Here is a 7,064-nt window from a genome sequence, read left to right on the forward strand (position 1 = left end):
CTGCAGGACTTGCTGCTGGGCTTTTTTAAAATTTATTTTTAATATATGTAATATTGTATTTAAATGTGTTTGAACAAGTGAGATCTGGTGTCAGATGGAATTAGCAAAATACTCAGGTGAAAATCTTCCACTTGGGGTTCTGTTGAGAGTCAAGTTTTGCTGAAGTTCTCCTGAAGGGCTGGCTTTTTGTTTGTCGTTTTGCGTGTCAGAGCTGTAGAAGCAGATGGGCAGGTTTGTTCCATAAACTGCAAGAAGGAAATTTTATTCAGATATGTTTTGGGCGTTTCACAGTGTTGTTTATGTTACACCGTAGCTGGTTTTCATACGCGATAGTCAGTATGCAAGGCAGCATGTGGAAGCAATGGAAGTGCTATGTAAATTGAAAATCGTACATTACAAAAACAGATAGTTTCCAATCTGTGATTTCACTGGGACTTCTTACAGTTGACCTCTGCAGCTGTACCTTGCCCATGTGCTGAAGTAGACAAACTTAGTCCAAAGACCAGCAGAGTTGATGAAAATACGTGTGTATCACTTGATAAGACATTTAATTTGGATTAAGGATGTTACAGATTTAGGTCTCTAAATAGTGCTGTCATTACTCAAGCAGAGCAGTTCTTACTGAGCCAAACTTTTTTTAATATGTTCTGTCAGGATTCCTGAAAAGTCTGTTTTTCCATTTAATTAGTTTACAAACTCGAGGGACAGGGGTAACATCATAAATCCACGACGATTGCCTAAAATCGTTTATTGCAGCAAGTAGAGTTTATTTTGTGCTTACAGGGGAAAAACAATCCAAAGGTATCGGTGTGAGAAGCGTGCAAGTGGAAAGAGAGGTGCAGACCTCTTGCTAAAAGGGGATGTTAACACTTGTTCAGTGGGTCACGATGAACTCAGTAAGGCAAAGTGGAAAAATGTCTCCGATATCAGAAATAGGCTCTTAATACAGCAAAGCTGGATTGTATTTATGAAATATGTTTGTGCAGGGGTTTTCAAAACCTTAGAAAAATATGCCATGAAGTGTTTTAAAATTGCATTTTCTTGCTTAATGTAGCCAGGACATCTGCTAATGCTAAATTCCGAGATTATAGAAACCAGCAGAGTTCTGCAGACAGACTTCCTCCCCTGCTTCTCCTGTAGGATTTGAGTCAACCTCAACTGGAGGTGTCATCCAGTTGAACGTGGCCTACACTGCTACCTGTCCGCAGATGCGGTGGTATATATGGTGTGTATGTGTATTAAAAGATTTGCTACTGACTTGCAGTAAAATTAAAGTAAGAAAATGTCTGTGTGTTCATTGATAACCGTACTTCTAGAAGTAAATTTAGCTTCTGACTTAGAGAAAATCTGTGGGTCTTAACGTTTAGTACAAAATAAAGGTGGATCTGCGTTACTATTCCTAACCAACCGTAAGTAAGAGTATTTCTGACAAAGTGACCATAATAGTAACTTGAAGGGGATTAGAGCAGCTGTGTTCAGGGGTTTCAGAACAGCCGTGAGCTTTCAGCAAAGAAGTTTAGTTTGTCACTATGTCAGAAATACATAAACGAATTCTCTGAACCCCGGATATATTACTCACCAGAAACATCCTCTTTGAGATCCTGCCAAGGGGGAGCAGATGGAGTAGAGCAGCGAACAGGCAGCGATTGATTCCATGTTGTTACAGTTGCCTGGGAACCATTTGAAACTTGACAGAGAACCTCAAGGACTCAGGGGAATACACAGCAACATGGGCTTGGTTCTGTGTGGCGAGCAGGTAGTCTGCTGTCGCAGCTTTCAGGCAGGCTTTATTTCTTGAGCCTGACTTATTAGGAAAGCCTTGTGAGAGGGATGTTCGTGAGGGCTTTGAGTAAGATACCATGAGAAGTTACAAGTTCAGTGTCTTTCCTGACCTATGTGTCGTGCTCCTCAGAAGTAACCTGTTACGGAATTTATTTATTTTTTCTTAGGCAACCTGAAAATTTGTCCCAAGTGAGATTGCCCATAGTTTAACAGTAATCCTCAGGAAAAGTCAAGTATATCTGATTAGACATTGGAGGTATTATTTTGGAGTAGAAACAGCTTGCCTGAGGGAACTTGGAACGTTTTCCAGTTTTGATATCACCTCTGGGCAGTCCTCACAATTTATGTAAGATACTGATAAAAACAACCTCATGACTGTGGAATTTTGGTCCTGATGAGGTGCAGCCTGGCTCAAATTGCAGCAATTTTACCATGGCTTGAGGAAGCGTTTCAAGCCAAGTGTGTGCTTAAGACTTCAGCTCAGGAAAGCGGTTAAGTCTTCTGAACTTCAGACTTATTTCAGCCTCATCCAGAAGAGTAGCCAGGTCCACCAGAATTAAATGCCTGCTTGCAAGGTAGCTCTCTGGATTGTGAGTTTAAATGGAGGTGGACGTGGCTTCTGCCTTCTGTGTTCTTGAGCACACACAGTTGTTTTCAGGATAACAGTGTAATATTTTAGATGTGTGATTGCTCTAAAGTAGCTTTTGTAAGCTGAAATTCTGAACAAGTTATCTTAGTAGTAAACAAAGAAATGTGCATTCTCGTCAGGCCACGGGAGGGAAAGCCCAGCAATTCAACTGCTGTTCATGACAGCTTCTCAGCTAAGACTGACATTAACAGCACAGTTATCTGTGGTTCGGAAGGTATGTTACTGGATTCTTTTCGTGTCCTGGAATGCTTGTCTAGCATCCAGCTGATGACAGAAGTTCACTGGGAATCTACACTGGATAAAGACAGGATGATTCACAAAATCGTTAAAATAGTCGACTTTCCTGTAGTCTGTCTGGTAATGTTGCTCTTGCGATGCTCAGGTTTCAGTGCCTAGGAGAAAACTCTTTTCTCCCACATACATGGAAATAAATCTAATGAAGTAGACAGCTGTGGGTTTATTCTTGCAGACTGTAAGGTACTAATGCAGTATCGTTGCATGTTAGGAGACTGGCTCTTGTACTTTTTTCATCTTTTAGGGTGTTAAATATTTTTTAAAAGGAATTTGTTGATGAGAAGCTGTACAGTAATATTATTCTAGTTCCAAAATCTGTTGCTTACATGTTGAGAAGATGGACATTCTTGTTAAGTTTGAGGACTGTAAGTTTAAAGAGATAAAGTTGGGAGTTATCTCCTGCCCTGGAATTACCCTATCACAGCTTTAATACAAATGAACTCTATGTGGTTTTCTGGACTGGAACATGTTCTACTTGTGAGGACAGACCTGAGCTTCAAACACAGAATTTTTACATGTATTTTTGAAACCTGGGTGAAAGGACTGAGAGGTGGAATATCCGGGACGTTGAAATTTGCATTTCTAGGCTAAGACTGTCATATGGCCTAGTCTCCCTCGACACACCTCGTCCTCCTCCCACATACGCTGCCAGGTCGCATTTGAGACTTGTAGCTATTTGTCAATAATTCTGGCATGTCCAGAAATCACGGACATTTTCCTTGCCTGTATGCAGTAGTTGCAGTTGTATTCTGGGTTAAAATATCAGTCAAACAGTGCATATATTGGAGACCTAATGCCTGGCACACAGATCTGCCTTTGAAGTTCCAGAAAAAATATGGGAACATTACTCCACTTTGTTCCTAAAAATTTTTAAGACGAAGTATCTTACTTCAGATCAAACTCTTTTGGGATTTTTCCTCTGCTGATTTTATATCTGCTTTTGTTGTTTCTGACCAGAGCAGTATATATGTTTGGGGTTTTTTTGCTTAATATTGACATATCCTAGTGGTTGCAAATTTAATTTTCATCTATTTTATCCCACGTAAGTCACTTGTCATGGGATTGAGTCTGGTGGGGTAGATGGAAACGGGAGGAGGGCTGTGGGGGTGACTCTTGTGAAACTTTGAGAGCCACCCCAGGTAGAAATCGGGACCCACCTCTGGCCAGGGCCAGGCCAGTCAGTGCCTCTGCCATCAAGGTGTTTAAGAGGGAACCCCATTGTTTGTCTTTCTCTGTTGGGTTTCATCTTGTCCTGATCTGTCCTGTCTTCTATGTTGGGGACTTTTTCTGCTGGAGGAGAGGGAGGTGAGAGGAAAACAAAGGAACGTGGTCCTGAGAAGAAAGAGGAAGAAGGGTGCCAGAGCAGAACCCTTCCCTAGAGCCCCGTGGTGAGTGAGATGGCAGGAACGTGATTGCCTGTGAACTGAGGGGATCAAGGGCAGCGAGAACATCCAGGATGGGGCAGTATGTGCAGAGCCCCGTGCGAGATGGGAGAGAGACCGAGCATGAGCAGGGGATGCACCCAAAGTGGTCTGTGGCCCAGAGAGACTCAGGAGGAGGCAGAGGATTGCCTCCTGTGAGACGGACACCATGCGGCAGGAAGGAGAGACTGCGAGGAGCCCTCTTCCCAAGGACGACCTGCCATGGACCATGAGTAATGGCCAGATGGAGCATGTGTCCCCCTCCTTGCCCCTCTTGCGCTGATGCAGGGGAGGTAGCCGGGAAGATGGAAGGGGTGGGGACGGGGTGAAGTGTGTTTAAGATCGGGTTGCATTTTTGTATGTGTTCTTCTCACTGTCGTTCGTATATGGTGGTGGTGAATTAAATGTACATTTTTCTCCCACTGTCACTGTGGTTCTTTACCCACGATCTAAAATGGTAATTATTACCCTCTTTATCCTTAATCTCAAAGCCTTGAGCATTTTCAATTGAATTTTCTCCCTCTGCATCACTGTGGAGATGGGGGTGGAGGGAGGAGTGAGCTGGAGACTGTGTGAGTTTTTTGTCCCAGTCAGCTTGAACCATGACGCTATTCTACTCCAAAAAATGGTGGTGGTGAATTAAATGTATGTTTTTCTCCCCACGTCTACTCTGTTTCTTTACCTCTCATTTTAAGTGCTGGAGTATTACCCTCTCTGTCCTTAATCTCAGTCTTTGAGCCTTTTTAGTGGAATTTTCTCCCTCCACATCGCTATGGAGATGGAGGTGGAGGGGGGAGTGAGCAACTTCATGGTTCTTTATTGTTGGCCGGGGTGGTCGGCCACGACATCACTGCAGAGAAATGGAAAGCAGAAAAACTAACAACTTACGGGTGTCCTGGCTGTCATAGCATACATACACAAGGGAAGCAGATTAAGAAAGTGTAAGTAACTTCTGACTTGGAATTTCCTAAATCCTGAATGCTTTACTTTGCAATCTGTTGCTCTTTTTCTGAAGATTTTTTTTCATTAAGCTCCTTAACTTTTCTATTTTCTAAATTGAAAGATAAAACAAATGTGTGTTTTGTACAGCAGACAATAATGGATTTTCTTGGGTTTTGGCACTAGAACTGTTGAGCTCTGCCATACCCTCATGTTCACAAAATGGAATTTTTATGTAGTCCAACTAAAATGGGACTGGGTCCATAGTGTTGGTCATATGCTTAATTTCTTTCCTCTGTGTGGGTGATCTTCCTAAGATCACTGTCTTGCTTTTTGGGGGTTATCTCTACAATTACAATGTTTCCATAACCTTTTTGTATTTAATTTGTTGGATGAAGCACAGTTTAGATTTTATTACGGTTTTTCTGTTAATGAAAAATTTCTTAACAAAGGCTTTACGATGCAAACAGTAAGTCTTGCATAGATTCTGTAGTCTAAACCATAGTCTGTCTGGTGGAGTTCTTGTGTGTCGGTGTTCTCCACCCCACAGATGTTGTTTTTAATGTCTTTAAGAAGTTTCCAAACTGCAGAGTGTGGCAAGTTGCCTGATCCATCCCATGGTCTTGGCCTCACTTTTTTGTTTCCAGATGCTTCTTGAGGCTTCCAGACCTTTCACAGCAAAGAAGGACATAGACACCATATGAAATTCCCATGCTTATATTTAAAGATGGTTAGAATACACTAGCTATTTCCTTTTACTACTTTTCGTGTAAGCTGTTGCCACAAGGAGATGATGCAATTTTGAGTAGGCAGAGAGATGATCCACATGGCGGTGAAGGAAAGAGGAGAGGTTTTTGTGAGAATGTGAAGATGTAATCCACATGGTGGAAATGTTTGTCAAGTGCTACTCTGAATGTAAAATGGACTGCAGGCTCTGGCCCGCTCTACCCCAGTGCCCTTGCCAATTTTTACTGTTACAGAGCCAGCTCGCTTCATGTTTGCTGCAGCTGTATTGGGAAATAGCATGCCTGGGCCCACAATCAGAAGATGAATAAAACTCCTTTTTTGCAGGGCTTTGTCTGCTCGTTCAAGTGTTTTGGCTGTCACCTGAACGCCTGCAGTACGGAGAGAGCTGTGCGTGCCACTTCCCTCCCTGTGCATAAGCATCAGGTGAAGAGAGAGGCTTGGACGGACAGAGATTTCCTAGTTAGTTTCTGGTAACAGCAGCCTCTGGTTGAAGGGTTCGGCTGACAGCCTGGCCTGTCTGAACCTCCAGCATGAAGTGACCTGTGGCTCCTAGAGACTCCAGAGCAACTGGCTGTTGGGCTGGACCTGGCCGTGGGCGAGCCTGATCCCTTCACAGGGTGGGAGCATTACAGAGATGATTAGGAAGGCCTTTGTAAAGGGTCCTTGGGAAGTGGACAAGAAACTTAACTTCCCTGCCCTTGAAATCGTGATTTTCCCCTGAGCTGTCTGAGGCTAGACTTGCCGCTTGAAATGTGTTGTGGGCAGACACGAAGCTGCAGAGAGGTGGACAGGAGCAGAGTAAATTGTACCTGGTAGATGTGCTGAGGTTGGTGCTGAAGTCGGAAAGTGGCCTTCCTTACCCAGTGACAGAGAAAAGCTCATTTAGAAAGAATCCTCTATGAAGCTTGACTCTGTGTGGATTGGGCTGAAGCAAGTATCAATCCTGTGCGGTGCTGGAGCTAAGTCCAGCGGGCGTCTTGAATGGGAGCCCTCGGGCGCTGTGCCCTGGCAGAACTTGAAATGAGCTGTGCCTGGTGTTAGTATTTGGGAAAAGGAAATACAGTGGTTGAGGAGTCGAGTGAATACTATCTCGAAATAAGATTTTTGGTCATAAATCTGAGCACTTAAGTGTTTTGCGTCACCTTCTGGTGTCTCCACTGATAAAGATTCCATAAAGGGATTCTAGGGAGATCATTCTTTAGCATCTGAATGGACAGCTCAGACAAGGTGGT

The sequence above is a fragment of the Apaloderma vittatum genome, unplaced genomic scaffold (genome assembly GCF_000703405.1).
Source record: "Apaloderma vittatum isolate BGI_N311 unplaced genomic scaffold, ASM70340v1 scaffold11410, whole genome shotgun sequence".
In the NCBI taxonomy this organism is placed as follows: domain Eukaryota; kingdom Metazoa; phylum Chordata; class Aves; order Trogoniformes; family Trogonidae; genus Apaloderma; species Apaloderma vittatum.